The 20,465-nt window shown below is 43.2% G+C and overlaps 1 protein-coding gene across 1 annotated transcript in view; it reads right to left on the bottom strand.

Moving 5' to 3' along the window:
• GPAT4 (glycerol-3-phosphate acyltransferase 4) overlaps positions 1–20,152 on the bottom strand; it is a 54,785-nt gene extending 34,633 nt beyond the window's left edge. The window contains exon 1 of the mRNA XM_077469892.1: positions 20,010–20,152. The gene's annotated coding sequence lies outside the window, so the exon portion shown is untranslated. The remainder of the gene's footprint in view (positions 1–20,009) is intronic.
• Positions 20,153–20,465: the final 313 nt, after the last annotated feature.

The raw sequence follows: 20,465 nt of genomic DNA, 5'->3' as shown, positions 1-20,465 counted from the left end.
CCAGACCCATACTCTGCCAGACCCATACTCTGCCAGACCCATACTCTGCAATGTTATCCAAAGGATTAATTAGCTAATCAAAAAAAAAAAACACTAGATTCATAAAAAAAATACAATAATAAAAAATAATCGGATAGTCGTTGACTAATCGAAAAAATAATCGATAGATTAGTCGACAGACAAATTAATCATTAGTTGCAGCTCTAATATAAATTGCCAAATACTAGGGCTGAAACAACTAATCAATTATGAAATGAATCGATTAATCTGCCAGCCGATTCGTTTGCCTGCATACAGAATGCATTATTTGTTGAAAAATCAGTAAATTCAGCGCAACACACATACAGCTCAGTACATCATCCATACATGTCAGTGAGTGCCTGAGAACTTGTGAATGTGTGAGGAGCAATGCCTCATGGGACATGTAGTCCTGGGCAGGAAGTGAGTGGTTCTAAAGGCAGTTTTTTACCTTGTACTTAACGCACAGCAAAAAGGACTGTAATAACAGATCAAAAGCAAACTGCATAGGTGTGTACCGAGCCTTATGCTGGCCACATGGATCAATTTTCAGATGAGAATATTCATATGAAAAATCTTTGTACATTCGCTGAATGAAAGAATGCTGTTTGAAATTTTCACTTGCTAATAGTATATACAGCATCTGTCTTCCAATAGTATATACAGCATCTGTCTTCCAATAGTATATACAGCATCTGTCTTCCAATAGTATATACAGCATCTGTCTTCTAATAGTATATACAGTATCTGTCTTCTAATAGTATATACCGTATCTCTCATATACAGTATATCTCTAATAGCATCTCTCTCTTCTAATAGTATATACAGTATATCTCTCTTCTAATAGTATATACAGCATCTCTCTTCTAATAGTATATACAGCACATCTCTTCTAATATATACAGTATCTCTCTCTTCTAATAGTATACACAGTATCTCACCTAATATATACAGTATCTCTCTCTTCTAATAGTTTATACAGTATATCTCTTCTGTCTGTTATTCTCTGAAGTAACTGATCAATTTAGTCTAGTGCTGTTATTATCAGTTACGTATTCCTTTGTTTAGTCCCTATAGTTTAGCTATCAATCAATATGCTAAGCACAGGTTATTGGTAATATCAGAATTACTACCACCCTTGGCTATGAAATCAATACACGGTCTAAGGTCAATTAAATCTTATTTATTTCCCAAGGGAATAATACAGCGTGCATAAGGTATTAATAGAAGTTACAATAATACATAGCATACAATCACAGTGCAATCTAAGCCTTATACTTATCGATCCTCGTGACTGGGTCTTCTGATGGAATACAGAGGGGCAGAGCTCAGGTCACAACCCTTTTTGTCAAACATACTTCAGCCATACCACACCCCATAGCCCATCCTACTCTTTCCCATAGACCAATCAGCGTCTCTGGGGCGTCTCCTCCCCCAGGCTACCAGTCCTGCCATACTTGGCCTCTGGGGGGCAGTGTTTGCCCATAATTGCAACTGCTCCGACTGGATTGCTATCTCGTGGCCTGATCTCGGACGCCCCACCAACTGTCCCTCTGTTCTTGCAGACAAGCCGGCGCCATATCCTCTTTGAAGTTCCGTACATTCCAGGTGGGCTGAATAGAAACTCATCCTGCTATTCAAGTTGTGTCACATTCCTTGTTTTCACACATATGACACTGCCTGGCATCACTATGGCTGAGTTCGGCTGTACAAACAGCTGTGTAGATGTATAATAATAATTCCTGTCTGATTCCAACATATGCCGCTTTGCGCCTAAACACGGCGCATACCACCCTTCTTCAGACACGGCTCCTTTTGAACAGTCCATAACTGTCTTAACGTGTGTGGTTCCCCAACATGTGCTTCCGAACCAGTACCTGTGGCACAGTCCTTAGCTTGTGTAACGTGTGGTTGTTTCCAACGAGCGCTCCAGAGACATCTCTTATGGAACAGTACACAAGTGTCTTACCACGTTGTGTTTTCAACGTGTGCAGAAACAGGTCCTATGGAGCAGTCCATAATTGTTTCACCACGTGATGTTTCCCAACACGTGCCGCTTTGCCACTGAGTGACACATCTCCACCATTCTTCAGCGACAGCTTCCATGTCACCATTCTGCATCTTGGGTATCTTCAGGATGGCAGTACAGGCAAGGGGTGCCCATTCATTCACCATTCACCAGCACCCATTCAGAGCGACATATCACCCAGCTTTCAGACCCAGAGTCTTGAGGAGGGCCTTTACTAGCCTACAATACCCGTAGGTCACATTCTACCGCAAACATAAATCAACTTATTACCATAATATGTATACATATATATGTATTACGCACCCCGCTCCCAACCTCCTATAACCTTTTACTGTAACTACGGGTCGGGATTAGGCAGGCTTGCTCGCAGCGGCGTTGCAGGGCTCTGACTTGGCAGCAATGTCTTTCATTTGGCACCCCAGATAACATGTGGCAATCCTAAAAGCTGCATAGAACTTACAGGACAGAAGTGCTCGGATACAAGGCAGCTGATAATGCCACATTAAGTGTGGTAAATCTGTACTATGGATAGGCAAAATTGAATGGTTTTGAATGATATCAGGTAAAAGTGGCAACGAATTAAGAATAGAGAATGCTAGAAGAGCGATTTGTTTTTGTTTTGTGTGAGTTGTAAGAGCTAACGATAATTGAGTTTGATTTAGTACTCAATGCAGTGTTGGTACGTTAGTGCAAATAGAAGTGTGTATTGTGTGGATTGTATGGTTGTGAAATGGAACTTGTGTATACATATGTTAAAAAGTATGCCTCTGCCAGTTACCATTCATGTGCAGATGAAACTCTTGAAAGCCAGTATAAGACTCTATTATCTCAGTGTCAGCAACATAATAGCAAAGTATCGGGCAAACAGCTAAAAAAAGTTAAGAAAGAAAAGTTGGCTAATGAAATTGCAGTTTTGCTCAGAATTAAAGTTATATCTGAGCAAATGGGGGGGAAGTGGGAAGTAGAGAGGAGGCATCTGAGTGAGGACATAGCGGAAGTCAGGGAAAACCTTCTAAAGATTGCAACAGCCTCCAGTGATGAGATGGATGAATTGCAGGCAAAAGCAAGAGATTTGTCAGAGAGAAACGGTGAACTACAAGAACAGATCCACAGTTACAGGATGGACTGTAATATGAAGAGCAAAGTTGTAGAGTCATTGCGAATGAAATTGTCAGAGATGGAGGAGTTGGTTATGTCTTTAGAAAGAGAATTAGCAAATGTACGCTCCCAGCTTCTTACTACAGAGAAAGTTATGGTATCGCTCAATGAGCACAAAGGAACATGCCAATTGGCCGATATCTGCACGATCAATGAGGAGAAGGGCCGTGATGAAACACAGTCTGCTATGGCACCTATAGCTTCAAGGCAGAATGAGAGTTTGATTACAATCCAAGAGAGACTTACTTTGTGCCAGATGTTGGGTGAATTTAATGCCCTGGAATCACCAATGAGTCTGTCCAATAAATTTGAAGCTCTAGTGGTTAAATTCCATTTGAGTAATGAGGATGCATGCTCTCTTCTGAAAGCATGGCTACCAGGACCTTTGGTAGGTCAGTTATCGGCACAAGTTAATGATAACGTAGCAGTTGCAGAGGTGCGGAGGAAAGAGTTGCAGCGTATTGTGGACAGTCGTGATAATGGTATGAGTGATTTGCAACGAATGAAATTTAGGAGAGGAGATGACCCAATTTTGTTCTGCAGTGAGTATCTTGCATTGTATATGAAAGTGTTCAACTGTCCTGACTTATTGGAGGATGATGCAAGTTTCATATACTCAATGGCCAATAAGTGTTATGTAAGCTATCCCACTAGAATGGCTCTGAGGAATGCTAGATCCTACCAAAATTTTGTCAATATTCTCAGAGACTTCTGTCAAGAGTCCAGGGAAAGGGAGTATGGGTCAAAGGCAGATGTGTCCGTAATAAGCAGAGGTACAGGAAGGCAGAGAAAGTTCAGACATAGTAAATGGAATAGACATAGATTTCATAAAGTCCTTAAAATTGCTAGCATTGAACAGGAAACCCCAGAAATACAAGTACCTACAATGAAAACCCCCACCCAGGGCAGGGACAGGGTAACTCAAAGGCCTGATATGAAAGATAGCAGCCAGGACAGATTACACAGTTCTGAAGGAAAGATAAGGAATGACAGTTCACACCCTAAGCACAGCCAGCAACAAGACTGGATGAACATTCCAATATTTGCGCCCTGGGCTAATCTACCATTTTGGCTTGTATGTAATTGGACACAAATGGCATTGACATTTTTCTTGGGTAATATGGCAAAGATTTCCAATACCACTGCGTAGTATAGAAAGGTATGGCAACTATATTGCATTAATGGGAAAGGCTTTGGGGACTTAAAAAGTCAATTGTCATGATAATTGTGTGTAATCACTGTCTTTTTGTTTTTTTCCACAGACCATGAAAGAAGTTAAATGGCTTTAGATACTAACATTTGCATTTGTTTGCAGGTCTGTCAAAGTGAGAACAACAGTGGTAAAATATATGAACATGGGTTAGGTTATTGTAAATGCATAATCGATTATCACATGGTACCATGAGCTCATTAGTTAGTAATTGTTTGCAAACAATGAAAAATAAATAGTACTAAAAAGAGTTACAAATGAAGCTAAAATGTTGTGATGATACATATGCTTTGTTTTGGTTTTCGTTTTCCCCATTAACTAATTGTATTTCAGATTGGAATAAGCACTCTTTGCAGGAGAAAAGTCCATGGATGTTGTCAACTAAAAGTTGAGTGTTTGTCATTGTTGTATGATGGTTGTCTTGTCGTATGATGGTTGTCTTGTCATGTTGTTTGTGTGATCATGGCCAGATTTTTTTAAGTTTTTTACATTTTTTTTTTTAATTTTTTTTTTTTTATTTTTTTTTTATTTTTTTATTTTTTTTCTTCTAAAAATTTTTTTTGTTGATATTGGTTTAGTCCTCTATGTTAGTTATATTTTTATTCAGGTGGAAAAGTAGTAGGTCTAATCCACCTGAAAGGGGGGGAATTGACAATGCCCTCAGTTAGAACCAGTCACCTGAAAAGGGGTAGTGCATACATCGTAAAGATACAGATAGATGCATTGTTTTTTTTAGTTTGTAAAATTTGAAGTTTTTGAGAAGCAACACTGACGTTCAGTTTTAAACGTTTTTTGATCATACCATGGGGATCCATTTTACAGTGGGTGTAGCCTAAAGAGGTCATGGTTGTTTGGATAGTTTGGTCAGAGTTGCAGAAGCCAGGAATACTGAGGTCCTGGGCTCCAAGGAGGGAACTATAAGTAAACATGATAAGCGAGCAGATATTGTGGATAAGAATTTGATACTGCTCTTGTTTTTCACTTCCAGAATCCAAGTGGAGCGAGAATTGGAGAGGCTTCTGGAAGATGGATGACAGATGATCATCTGGTTGGCAGTTTGTCTGTGCCACACCATACCACAAATTTGTTCTGATAAACATCAGGAGAGGAAAAAAGGAAAAACTTGAAAGATTCAGATTATGCTTGTTTTTTTTTGGTATGGACAATTTGGTGCTAATGCGGAATCTGAAAGACTGTGCCTAGCAAGAGAACTTGTGAAATATTTTTGCTGAAGTCTCTCCTGATGAATGCAAACATGTTATTTATACATGTGCAATGGGTTGGAGGTTGGGGAAGAGTTATGACACATCCAATCCGTCAAAACATGAAAATTTAAAATATGTGTTTTTTTGTTGGAAGGAGGAATTGAAAGAAGAAAGGTTTTAATGTATTACATGTATTGGTGTAACGGAGTTAATATGGTGCAGGTACCCAGGAGGCATACTGGCGCTTATGCATAATAAGGTAGCTGTGGATCAGACTAAAGGGTGCCAGGTGACACATCAATGGGGGGAAAACTTCCTCGTAGGGGTGGTGTCTCAATCCTAGCGGTCCTAGAGAGAAGCTTTTGGTTACAGGACATGCGGGACACCAGAACTAGACATGAGGAAGATACGCCCGGTTGGTGTCTCACCTGAGAGGTTGAAACCCTGCACAGATAATGCCAGTAAATACACACAGGAGCATGCTCCGTTAAAATAAAGGGAACAAACGCTGGCTACCAGGGTACCGTAGGACTTCACCACATGGTGCTGCAACATCTCATGGTGGTTGACAAAAACCTATCACCCTATATGTGCTGAGTATACACTGAATCAGGTGCGGTTATTGTACCAGTGACTTACTCCCAAAGATGAGAATGAGGTCCATGCAGGATGCTTATTGCTGAGGAGTAACCCGAAAGAGGAGGGTTGTATTCAGCACTATATTGGGGGGGAACAATAGCTGGGATGGGTGTTGTTAATGGAGGGGACATCAGCCTCCTGAGGAACAAACTCACAGCCATAGCTTCAGAGAAGGAGCGTGACTTTGTTACCCCGGGAGATTGGTGGTATCCTTGATAACATTCAATGAAGTCACAGAAACACTCAGGTTAGAGTGGCTCCGGATTCTGTCAACCATGTTGAGAGGTTGGTAGGGAGGACAGAAACCTGTCATTGGCTCTGGCGCGCACTCTGTGGCAGGTGGAAATATCAGCCAACATCAAGCTGATTGTACTGTCTCTGTATGAGGGGCAGTGGCCTGATGAGTTAGCGTCACCGCTCAGTAAGATTTTGCCAAAACACGTTGCTTACACTAATCCAAAATAGTGGTCGAATGCCTGTATGGGTGGTACTAAGTTGGATTGTGAAAGGTGTTATGCTGTATGTTCTCATATACAGAAGTGCAGACTTGGTCTGTATATTTGGTGGCATCAATGGGCTTACTGACTGGGGACTCTATCTTGTTGCATTTGAGGCTATATCACACATGTGATCAGAGAAGATGAACGCTGGAGGCAGGTTGATATTTCCCTTTGTCGGAAGCATGACCATGATGTCCTTTGTAGGCCAGGTCAATACATGGGGATGAACGAATAATGTTGGGAGGTTATTTCTCTCTGTATTCTGGATGGAGAGGTCATTGCTGGGAAGGCACCCAGATATTATTTAGGACATAGGCGAGTTTTTGTTTCTTTGTCCTAAAGAATACCGGTGTAGTGTTAGTCAAGGGACTAGAGGGTTCCTTGAACCTAACCGTAGGTAGAGGTGCATGGTACAATGGGCATGATCTCTGAAATCCAGGCACAGGGGTGGAATTGTGTGGGTTTGGTAATTGTTGTAAACTTATATGTGTAGTTAAGCGATATTTATCTAGAAGGGTCTCCCAGTTGTCTATGCAAGTTGAGGGACGATTTGACGGTGAGCTCTCTGTGTACAAATTGGAGACGTTGCTGCCAAGTCAGAGCCCTGCAACGCCGCTGCGAGCAAGCCTGCCTAATCCCGACCCGTATTTACAGTAAAAGGTTATAGGAGGTTGGGAGCAGGGTGCGTAATACATATATAGGTATATATATTATGGTAATAAGTTGATTTATGTTTGTGGTAGAGTGTGACCTATGGGTATTGTAGGCTAGTAATATGGGCAAGAAAGGCCCTCCTCAAGACTCGGTATTTGAAAGCTGGTTGATCTGTTACTCTGAATGTGTGCTGGTGAGTGAGTGGACACCCCCTGCCCGTATTGCCGTCCTGAAGATACCGAAGATCCAGAATGGTGGCATGGAAGCTGTCGCTGAAGAATGATGATGGTGTATCACTCAGTGGCAAAGCGGCACGTGTTGGGAAGCACCACACGGTAACACAATTATGGACTGCTCCATAGAACCTGTTTCTGCACATGTTGAAAAACACAATATGGTAAGACCATTATGGACTGTTCCACGGGAGCGGTTTCTGGAGCACATGTTGAAAACCACAACACATTACACAGCTAAGGACTGTTCCATAGGTACTGGTTCACACGTTAGGACAGTTATGGACTGTTTAATAGGAACCGTGTCTGAAGAGGGGTGGTATGCGCCTTTCAGGCGCAAAGCGGAAATGTTGGATTAAATTCATATAATACTTATGTTATCTGTTTATTTTTGAGGTAACCACTTAGCCTCAAATGAATGAACCACATGAAAGCTTTGTAATCAGAAGAACAATAGCTGGACTCGGACCCCCCCCTGCTGTGATGTGTGTGTGGTTGCAGGCTTCAAAGGGAGTAAGAGACAGTACAGCATGCTTCCTGAGGAATGGACATACATGTGAAGGAATGCCTCTTGGCGAAATCTATTGGATGGAAGGCAAATGGGGGTGGCTACGAGTGGGTGTGTACGTTTCTATGAAAAGGCTCACACACAGACAATGTTTTCCTGTTTGCTGTGAGACCCTGCCATGTGGTGATCTCGGCCTATTTTGGGAGATGGCTCCGGCCTAAACCTCATGGTGAAGGCCCTGTCCTGGTCTGAGCCTAGCTGATGCAGCAAAGCCTCGCAGAGGACCGTGTGATAAGTATCTTTCATATTATTGTATTGTATGTTCTGAATGTAAGCTGCGTGATATTGTAATGTCCTTTTATTACTTTATGTTAGCTTTCCTAAATTAATGGGGAATAAATAAGATAGTGTTTTACTAGCAGCAATGTGTGTGTTTTCATAAGTAACTTTATATCAGTGTGCTTAGTAGGGTTTAATAAATTAGATAACTATGGGAAGAGACAAGGTAGTAATAGTTTGTAGAGCACATAATGTCTTTCATTTGATACAATAATAATATACGCCATACTTATCTGACCTTCGCCGCTACACCTCATGATGGAATACAGAGGGGCAGAGCTCAGGTCACAACCCTTTTTGTCAAACATACTTCAGCCATACCACACCCCATAGCCCATCCTACTCTTTCCCATAGACCAATCAGCGTCTCTGGGGCGTCTCCTCCCCCAGGCTACCAGTCCTGCCATACTTGGCCTCTGGGGGGCAGTGTTTGCCCATAATTGCAACTGCTCCGACTGGATTGCTATCTCGTGGCCTGATCTCGGACGCCCCACCAACTGTCCCTCTGTTCTTGCAGACAAGCCGGCGCCATATCCTCTTTGAAGTTCCGTACATTCCAGGTGGGCTGAATAGAAACTCATCCTGCTATTCAAGTTGTGTCACATTCCTTGTTTTCACACATATGACACTGCCTGGCATCACTATGGCTGAGTTCGGCTGTACAAACAGCTGTGTAGATGTATAATAATAATTCCTGTCTGATTCCAACATTCTCAGAGTAAATAAGAGATTTTGCTCTCTAATCATATAGTTGGTTATTTATATTTATCATTGCATAGAGATATTTAAGAAGAAATTGCCTTTTTTTTTTTTTTTTAAACTTTATGTGTTAACTAAATTATACACCACACTTTTTCTAAGGTTATTAACCGATTAATCGAAACAATCAGCCAGCTAATCGATTATGAAAATAATCAGTTGCAGCCCTACAAAAAAAAAAAAAAGTATTCATAAATTTTCCAAATTTCGTCACGTTACAACCATTTTATTGGGATTTTATGTGATACACCAACACAAAGTGGCACATAATTATGAAGTGGAAGGAAGATGATAAATGGTTTTCAATTTTTTTTTACAAATAAATATGTGAAAAGCGTGGCGTGTATTTGTATTCAGCCCCCCTGAGTCAATACTTTGTAGAACCCCCCCCTCCCATCTGAGCTGTGGATCTCTGCAGCTCCTCCAGAGTTACCATGGGCCTCTTGGCTGCTTCTATGTTTAATGCTCTCCTTGCCCGACCTGTCAGTTTAGGTGGATGGCCATGTCTTGGCAGGTTTGCAGTTGTGCCATACTTTTTCCCTTTTCAGATTATGCTCCTTGAGATGTTCAAAGCTTGGGATATTTTTTTATAACCTAATCCTGCTTTAACCACTACAGATCCGCGCTATTGCCAAATGACGGCATCAGCGCGGACCTACATTTCCGGGACTACGTCTATTGACGTCGTCCCGGATACGAGCGGCCTGCGCGCCCCCTGAGGGGCGCGCGCGGCGCGCTCTGTGATCGGCGAGTCCGTGAGACTCGCCTGATCACCGATCCGTGCAAGGGGTCGATCCCGACCCCTTATCACGTGATCAGCTGTCAGCCAATGACAGCTGATCATGTGATAGAACGGAGCCGGTAATCGGCTATTATTCCTCCTCGCGCTGACAGCGCGAGGAGAGAAAAAAAAAGCCGATCACCGGCGGCCGTGATCGGGACATCAGTCCCGATCACGGCCAGCAATACAGCTGACCACCTGCCCCCTGCCAGTGCCCACCGCCGTGCCATCCTGAATAAAAGTAAGTGCCCCCCATCAGTGCCCCCCATCAGTGCCCATAGTGCCCACAGTGCCACCTACAGTGCCACCCACAATGCCACCCACAGTGCCATCCAGCAGTGCCACCAACAGTGCCACCCACAGTGCCCACAATCTGCCTCAAAGGTGCTGCGACCCAGTGCCGCCCATCAGTGCCCAGCAGTGCCGCCCATCAGTGCCCAGCAGTGCCGCCCATCAGTGCCCAGCAGTGCCACCTATCAGAGCCACCTATCAGTGCCACCTATCAGTGCCCATCAGTCCCATCTATCAGTGGTACCTATCAGTGCCCATCCGTGCCACCCATCCGTGCCACTTATCCGTGCCACCCATCCATGCCATCTTATCTGTGCCCATCTTTGCCCATCAGTGCCGCCTTATCTGTGCCTATTAGTGCCGCCTTAACTATGCCTATCAGTGCCCACCAGTGCAGCCCATCAGTGCCCACCAATGCAGCCCATCAGTGCCCACCAATGCAGCCCATCAGTGCCCACCAATGCAGCCCATCAGTGCCCACCAATGCAGCCCATCAGTGCCCACCAATGCAGCCCATCAGTGCCCACCAATGCAGCCATCAGTGCCGCCTAATCAGCGCACTTCAATGAAGGCGAAAAATGACCCGTTTGCAAAATTTTATAACAAACTATTAAAACATGATTTTTTTTTTTTTTTTTTTTGCATCTTTTTTTGTTTGTTTAGCAAAAAATAAAACTCCGAGCTGTAACTAAATACCACCAAAAGAAAGCTCTATTTGTGGGAAAAAAATGATAAAAATTTCATTTGGGTACAGTGTTGTATGCCCGCGCAATTGTCATTCAAAGTGCATCAGCGCTGAAAGCTGAAAATTGGTCTGGGACTGAGGGGGGTTTAAGTGCCCAGTAAGCAAGTGGTTAAACTTCAAAAATCAACTTTATCCCTGATCTGTCTGGTGTGTTTCTCTTGGCCTTCATGATGTTGTTTGTTCACAAAGGTTCTCTAAAACAAAAACACCTCTGAGGGCTTCAAAGAACAGCTGTATTTATACAGAAATTTAATTACACAAAAGGTGGACTGCATTTACTAATTAGGTGACCTCTGAAGGCAATTGGTTCCACTAGATTTTAGTTAGGGGTATCAGAGTAAAGGGGGCTGAATAAAAATGCACGCCATACTTTTCAGATATTTGTTAAAAAAAAAAAAAAAAAAAATTAATTATAATTTTCCTTCCACTTCACAAATAGGTGCCACTTTTGTGTTGGTCTATCACATAAAATCCCAATAAAATACATTTATCGTTTTGGTTGTAACATGACAAAATGTGGAAAATTTCAAAGGGTTTGAATAGTCTTGTGACTTCTATCAGTGTCTGGCCGAGCACTGCTTAAAGCGGAATTCCAGTCTCTTTTTTTGTTTATTAAAAAAGTCAGCAGCTACAAAAACTGTAGCTGCTGAATATTAACAAACACACACTTACCTATCCAACGATCCAGCGGTGCACTCACCCCAGTCACGTTCTCCCCGAGTCCTCCCTCAGCGGCGCCTGCATCTTCTCTATGGGCATCCGGTTGCGACAGCTTCTTGCGGCTTCACAGCCAGGAGGCCGCTGCGCATGCTCGGGCAGCGCTGATCTCGGTGACTGGTCCCTAAGTCTTCTAGGACCTGTCGTGTCCCAGAAGACTTCAGAAGAGAGGGGGAAGGAGAACTTCCGCTTCCAATCGCCTAAAGCGACCGGAATGGAAGTGGGAGCGGGTACCTGTTAAAATCGGGTACCTGCTCCCCCCTCCTCTCCAAAAGCTCAGTTTCAAACAGGTCTACGATACTGATTTTCCGGCTGTCTTTAATATTTTTTTATTCTTTAATATTCTGTACATTTAAAAAAAAAAAATTGACACCCTCTCTCTACAGTTTTTTTAATCACTTTTATTGCGGTCACAAGGAATGTAAACATCCTTTGTGACAGTAATAGGCAGCGACAGGTACTCTTTATGGAGGGATCGGTTGGGGGGGGTCTATAGGACACAAAACCCCTCCACTGCACTTAAAAGTAATAATACTTTTTTTTTTTTTAAACTGACGTCCCCCCTCCCGCTGCACCGCCCGGGTCTCCCATCTCACCAGGAGACCTTGGCAGAGTGGCGCGTGGGTGTGGGTGTGTGTGTGTGTGTGTGTGTGTGTGTGTGTGTGTGTGTGTGTCCCCTCCCACCGCTTGTGATATTGGCTGATCGGTTGCTTAGCCACAGTCGTTATTACAGGAAAGCCGACCGTCCACTCTAAAGAATGGTACCGGGGTGATGCCCGCAGCGGCATGCATCACCCCGGGGTACAACCACTTGAAGAAATTTTGGCATTATCGGTAGGTTTATTACCGAGGCTTCAAAAAAAAGTATCGGCCACTGATAATCAGTCTACCCATATTTTAAAGTAAAAAAAAAAATAGGGCTGTTACTGATTAAAATTTTTGTGTTCGATTAATCAATTTTTTTAATCGATTTATCGACTAATTTTGATTAATTATAACGCACATACAGATCAAACTTCTTTTAGCTGATCTCCTTACATTGCAGCTCTGCATTAGTCAGTGGTAAATGTGGTATACACTATATACAATCTCCCGACACTAGTTAGTTTCCACAATCCATGACTTAACTTCACAGTTCACACAAATACGTTTTAAATTCAAACTGTAGCCCTGACGTAAGTCATTTTTTCCCCACCGTAGCGTGACAATCCCTCCACCTCCGCTCTAACTAATCACTCTCACCTTATGGCATGGACCCCTGTGCAAACAGGTGGTCATGCAAGTGGGTATCAAAAGGGTTAACACGGACCATAAAATTCTCTCACGTCTCCTTAGATCTCAGCAAGGACGCCAGGTCATGGGTAGAAGGAAAAGATCTAAGTGCTCACCGCTTAAGTATAAGATCCAATTTTTGTGTTCACAAACACAAACTACTCACATAAAGATGATAAAAACACAGCATGTAAAGCCGACAATCGTATTAGTTCCGTAGGGCAGCAGCGGGTGATGTCATGCGTAGCTCCTCCCCCCTCGTACGCGTTACGTTCAATCAGAACTTCAACGTCGCTGGACTCCTCCCCCTTCCCTTCATAAGCAGATGGAGGCACTTGGGGAAGGGGTGGGGGTGGGGAGTCTAGTGACGTTGATGTCTCCAAGTTCAACGGATCTCTGACGGAACTCCCTGAAGACCCGGAAGCCGGCGGAGAGATGAGTACCGGTCAAAAGAATTCTGATCAATCAAAAAAATGAATTGATTAATCGAGGAATTAATCTTTAATTTCCACAGCCCTAAAAAAAAAATTAAAAAATAATAATAATTCTGCCTTTGAAAACAGTTTAATTTGGGTGAATGTGGAAGAGCAGATTATGCCTGAAGTTCAGCTATAAAGTGGACATGCAAAGACTGATTCGCATAGAGGACCTATTATAACCGCATAGCAGCCATCCCCTCAGCCAGGGGATGCTGAATGGAGAGGGTATCCAACATCCAGTAACAAGCTTACACTGTTCCTTGATCCAGAAACTCGCTCCCCTGATTAGAGGCAGCCACCACCTGGCTGTGCACTGCTGGCTGACTTGCCAACCACTAGAGTCAAGTAAGAATGGGTAGTACATTAGAATGGGTAGTACAAGCAGGCACAATGCTGCAAATTCTACTTTAACCAGTCCCTGGACCTAATCTCCAAATAACTGACAAATGTAAAATGATCCACAAGCAACAGAGATTTGACCAAAGCATGCTGAAAAAACAGGAATAGATTGCTTTATCATATTGTATCGTCATCATTTTACAGTTTGCTCCCAATCTCCTCCCCCACACAGTGGAGGATAAGCTTGGACACCAGATGTCCAGAGCTCTTAGATTTGACCATTGACTGCAAAGTCAGATCTGTCAATAATCCCGCTGCACTACAATTACTTGTCTGTAGCCATCTTTCTACAGTAACAGGCTGCAGTACTTAACCACTTAAGCCCCGGACCATTTTGCAGCTAAAGGACCAGGCCCCTTTTTGCGATTCAGCACTGCGTTGATTAAACTGACAACTGCGCGGTCGTACAATGTGGCCCCCAAACAAAATTGCCATCCTTTTTTTTCCCCACAAATAGAGCTTTCTTTTGGTGGTATTTGATCACCTTTTAATTTTTGTTGCGCTATAAACAAAAATAGAGCGACAATTTTGAAAAAAATGCAATATTTTTTACTTTTTGCTATAAATATCCCCAAAAAATTTATAAATTTTTTTTTTCCTTCAGTTTAGGCCGATACGTATTCTTCTACATATTTTTGTTAAAAAAATTAAAATAAAAAAATAAAAATCGCAATAAGTGCATATTGATTGGTTTCCGCAAAAGTTATAGCGTCTACAAAATAGGGGATAGTTTCATGGCATTTTTATCATTTTTTTTTTAATGGCGGTGATCAGCGATTTTTATTGTGACTGCGACATTATGGCGGACACGTCGGACAACTTTGACACATTTTTGGGACCACTGGCATTAATACAGCGATCAGAGCGGTTAAAAATTCATTGATTACTGTAAAAATGTCACCGACAGTGAAGGGGTTAAAACTAGGGGGCAGTATAGGGGTTAAATGTGACCTAATGTGTGTGTTTTTTACTGCAGGGGGCATGGCTTGGCATGTGACGTCACCGATTGTCGTTCCCTATGACAGGGAACAGACGATCAGTGACAGGCTCACTAGGAAGCATGGGCAGAGGTTTGTTTACACTTACCTCTCCCCGTTCTTCAGCTCTGTGACCCAATCGGGTCCACGGGTCCCATGGCCACGGAGCTCATGACTGGGTCGCGAGTGCGCCGCCGGCAGCGCATGCGACCCGCGGCTGGGCTCTTAAAGGGCAACGTACCTGTACGTGCTTGTGCCCAGCCGTGCCATTCTGCTGACGTATATAGCCGCGAGGCGGTCTTTAAGTGGTTAAAGAAAACACACGGCTGACATTCTTCTTTAAAATGCTTTGTAACCTGGCTGTCAGGCTAAAGCAATATGAAGTATCAGAACGCACGGAGAACAGGGATCATCCTGACAGCCAAGCAAATATCACGTACATTTCAAAATGCTGTCACTTGTTACTTAGACGGGTTTAAGAAATGTTATTTTACAAATGTAATGAATATAATTTAAAGGCTGAGCTCAGCATTGCTACAACAGGTGGAGAGCGAGTACACTGTCCATGTTATGTACCAGGAGAACGCACACTCCAGTGATGCTCAGTCGATGGCATATCTTAGCTATCAGCCAGGACAGGAGAATAATAACAATGGCAGTTTTTCAGTCACGCTTCAGGAGTGCTGCAAAAGGCCTAGAGGTATGGCATTTTTCAAAGCTGCAGTTTTATTTTATTTATTTATTTTACCTACTCTAGCCCCAGGACTGCACAGTCAATGTTATTTAAAAGGGAAAGCTAGCAAAATATCAGAAGATTCTTTATTTGCAAAATCAAAAATATATAATACTTAAAGCGGAGCTCCACCCAGAAAGACAAGCTCCACCTGTTTATTTCCCCACCCTCTGCACCTTTTGGGGGGGAAGAGGATACCTGTCAAAACCAGGGACTCACCAGCTACTCACTCCCACTTCTGGGTAAGATCTCTGCAATTGTTGTGCGGCGATCTACAAAATTTACAACCCCTCCTCCGCTGCCTTCTGAGACACACACAGGTCCCAGAAGACAGTGGGACCATTCATAAAACGAAGCGTGACTTGTGCATGCGCAGTAGGAAACAGGATGTGAAGCTGCAAGGCCTCAATTCCTGTTTCCCTTAGTGAAGATGCCGATGCCTGCACCCAGAGCCGATGGATCGGCTTAGGGTACCGACATCGTGGGATCCCTGGACAGGTAAGTGTCCTAATATTAAAAGTCAGCAGCTGCAGTATTTGCAGCTGCTGAGTTTTTTTTTTTTTTACAGGCTGGAACGCTGCTTTAAAGTGATACTAAACACATACTGTGCAAGTTACATTGTCTCTTCAATTTCTGTATATCGATGATGACACTGTAATTAATTTAATAAACAAAAACCCACAAAACTACAAAGTACTTTTTTCCTAATCAATATACAGCTGTCACATGACCCAGATCTTTCCCAGCCTGTCTGCAGGGAAACATAAGCAGGAGCAGCTTCTATTCCTTTGCTGCTGGTCACATGATCAAAACAAGAAAAAAAGAAAAAAAACTGTGTTTGGAATACAGAATAAAAAATAAATAATATCAATAAACTGTTTTAAATTGTCATACAAATATATATTTTAAATCAAAACTTTATTATTTTTTGGCAACACCCCTCCTGCCTGTGTCTTAGAATAAGAGGGAAGTGAAGCCTCCATTCATTTACATGCAATATCCCGCCTCTATTGTGTTTATCTGGTTAGGGGACATGGAGGAGGAGGGAGGGAGTGGGCTCTCATTTACCACTGTGTATACAATCACATGCGTGACTCTACAGTCACATGGGATGATCAGATGTGATAGACAGGAAATACTCAGCATAGAAACTCATTGAAAGCTGAGCATGTGCAGAGTTGCCACCACAGCTGCAAAATCCCTAGCTGAATTGTGGACATGAACAGAAGGTGGAGATAGAGAACAGCAGGATCAACCAGATTTTTTTGCAGAACACAGAAAATACATTTCACATAGTGACTGAGTATGAACAGCATGTAATACTCCATTCATTGATAGTTTCTATGATGTGGGTTTAGTGACACTTCAATGTGCATATGCATTGAAACTTGAAAATTTAAAGGGCAAGTTCTCTTTTACAGAAAAATCTGAAGCGTCACTAAACCCACATCATAGATAGAAACTATCAATGAATGGAGTATTACATGCTGTTCATTCTTGGTCACTATGAGAAATGTATTTTCTGTGTTCTGCAAAAAACAACTGGTTGATCCTGCTGTTCTCTATCTCCACCTTCTGTTCAGGTCCACAATTCAGCTATCTTCAAGCACATACTACTTTAAACTGAATATAGCTGAAAACCATGTCAATGGCAGAACAAAAATCCCGAAGGACTGTGCGGCTACTTGTCATTTGAACACTGTCAATCCCTTTCTCCATCTTTTAATAGGACATAGGACAACCTCTTTCTCTTCCCAGGCCCCTGCACTATATTCCCACAAATGAATGTTCTCCATCCGTATGTACCCAGAATAGAAGTGGTTAACAGTGTTAGGAATAAGGTTACGCTGCCTAATACCCAACGTTGAGGATTCATCTAAAGGACGGGTTTCTCAAGTTTCAGGCCCATGCAGACTGCTGCACTGTATTACACATTCCTGCATTCTATGTGTAATATTAGAGAAGCCCACTCACTGATTTTGAATGGATTACTGATACTACACTGCCATACATTCTATCATGCACACGGCTTTACCCCGAGTGATGATTAAAGGGGCTGTAAACCCTCTTTTTTAAATAACAAATATATCATACTTACCTCCACTGTGCAGTTCGTTTTGCACAGAGTGGTACCAATCCACCTCTTCTAGGGGCCCCCAGCAGCGCTAGCAGCTCATCCCTGCAACCCCCTAGAACAGTGATGGTGAACCTTGGCACCCCAGATGTTTTGGAGCTAAAATTTACCATGATGCTCATGCACTCTGTAGAGTAGTTGAGCACCATGGGAAATGTAGTTCCAAAACATCTGGGGTGCCAAGGTTTGCCATCACTGCCCTAGGAGAAGCTCTCTTCCTGGGGGTTACCGTACAGGCGTGCACCCGAGTCCGTCTTTTGCGTCCATAGACACAAAATGGCCGACTCGGCCCCGCCAGCCCGGCGCCATTGGATTCGATTGACAGCAGCGGGAGCCAATGGCTGCGCTGCTATCAATCTATCCAATCAAGAGCTGAGATAACGGGCAGAGAGGTACAGCGTGTCTCCCACGTGGAAGCCGGTCAGTGTCAGAAGTTTTTTTACCTGGATGCATTAAAGGTGAAAAGCATGAGGGTTTACAACCCCTTTAATTTTGTGAAGAGACCTCAGATGGTGGAGACTAGTCTTTTCATTTTGATCTGTTATGCCGTGTACACATGGCTGGACTTTGACAGCCGTGTGACAATTCGCTCGTGTGTGGGCTTCATCGGACCTTTGCTGCCTAAAAATCTGATGGATTTTAGATTTAGGACATTTCAAATCTTTCCGACGGACTCGAGACCGGTCGAAAAATCCGTTCGTCTGTATGCTAGTCCGACAGATGAAAACCGACGCTAGGGCAGCTATTGGCTACTGGCTATGAACTTCCTTATTCTAGTCAGGTCCTACGTCATCACGTTCAATTCCGTCAGACTTTGGTGTGATTGTGTGTGGCCAAGACCGTTCGTTCGGGAAGACCGTCGGACCTAGTCTGACGGAAAGTCCGGTCGTGTGTAAGTGGCACTGGACCTTCTGGTTTCAGGGGTCTTATTTTCTAGTAAGGAGCAAAGCTTTGAATTGGTGGTGAAGCACTGCAGAGATCACACTGAAATTGAGCATCTGATGGACATTCTTTGGTTACTTTTGGTGATATGTTAGCACTGTGGACATGTTTTATCACTTATTTAATTGTGCAACACCTCTGGATTCCGTGTTTATGTGTTATTCTATACATTATCTGTCACCTATTGATTTATTGATGTGTGATGGATGTGTGATGGTGGGTTCATAGTTACATTGGTCCAAGCTGGACTAATATATAACTATATAAAAATATCCAAAATTGAAATTCACCTTTTAAAAAAGTGTTAGCTGGAGTTCAGCTTTAACAAAAGAAGTAGGGCCAAAGCTTTTTTGGTGATACCCCTCTTGTGGGTCACACTAAGGCTCCAGTCACACCTGAGCGTAGAGATTTACTGCGTTCTTCAAGTATTTTTTTAAGCGTTGTTAAGCATGTTCAGGGCATGTGGCATGGTATGGTTTCAGGGGAGGGCCTTTTGCCGGGACTCTTTTTTTTTTCTTCTTTCACATTCAGCTGTCAGTGATGAAGCCCGCTGACAGCTGATGAGTCATTGGGTGATAATGGGGGGGGGGGGGGAGCAGGATTATACCATAGCTTTTTTTAAACTGAACTAAACCCTCCTATTATTTTCAGCCATGGAAGCTATCATCTTAGCCTCTATTTGATTTGTGGTTGCCATGGTGCTGCACATGTGATCATTTATATGACACCAACCATTGGATGGTGTGACATTTTGGTGGCGAGCAAATGTGAGTTAGTAATCCCGGCAAGTGGCAGAGTGTAATTGTTTAATGAAACCGTTAAATGGACGGATATGGTTCCACTATAAGGCACCTATAGACAGAGTGTGTGTGTGTATATATATATATATATATATATATATATATATATATATATATATATATATGACACAGTCTGTCAGATTTGTGAGCCCAGGCTGGTGTTGGGTGTCAGAGGGGTGCTCATTACACATCGTCCATCACTCTCATCTCCTGTCTATGGACACCCTCGGTGCTGGACCTTCCTCCTGACTCCTCCCTCACATTGTTCTGTATCCCCCCCTCTGTCCAGCACCCCCCCCCCCCGTGACAGATGGGGGGAGGAGGCGCACAGTCCGGCCAGCTGAGCAATGCGTGACGTCACCGCCAGCCGGGACACACACATAAAGAGAGGCCTACGAGTCCGACCACGTCACCCCCGCCTCCGCTCAGTCACGGCACGGCGGGGGGACGACGACCCCCAACATCCCCTCAATAAAGACATACTCACCCCTTTCCTCTCCGTTGTCTGCCCGCCTCCCGACCTCGCGCGTTCTGGAGACGTCAGCGCGCAATGTGCTGTGAGCGCGCACTGACGTACAGTCAGCAGATGGGGAAAGCGAACCGAAGCAACAGCGCATGTGCGCAAGTGTTAGCACGCAGCGCCATCTGGTGGCTAGTATTGAAGTAGCACTGTCAAAGCATAGCACCTAATAAACTAAATGATCCACTTGAAGACCAGGCTTCTTCTGGCATTTTGTTTATAGGTTTAAAGGGCTGGTTCCCGCCACAAAAACACACTCCAGATCTGTTCCAGATGAGTTTCAGTATGCGCCTTTTAAAATGTTTCTGGTGTGTTTTTGGTGCATTTCCAGATACATTCCAGATTTTTTTCCCTTTATTCCTGTTTTTTTTTTTTTATTATTTTTTTTTTTTACTGACAGAAAATTGACAACGTGTCATAAAT

The sequence above is a fragment of the Lithobates pipiens genome, unplaced genomic scaffold (genome assembly GCF_037356315.1).
Source record: "Lithobates pipiens isolate NorthernLeopardFrog02 unplaced genomic scaffold, aLitPip1_a1.2 Scaffold_8, whole genome shotgun sequence".
Taxonomy (NCBI): domain Eukaryota; kingdom Metazoa; phylum Chordata; class Amphibia; order Anura; family Ranidae; genus Lithobates; species Lithobates pipiens.
The sequence above is the reverse complement of the archived record's forward strand: the minus strand, read 5'-3'. Positions and strand labels throughout refer to the sequence as shown.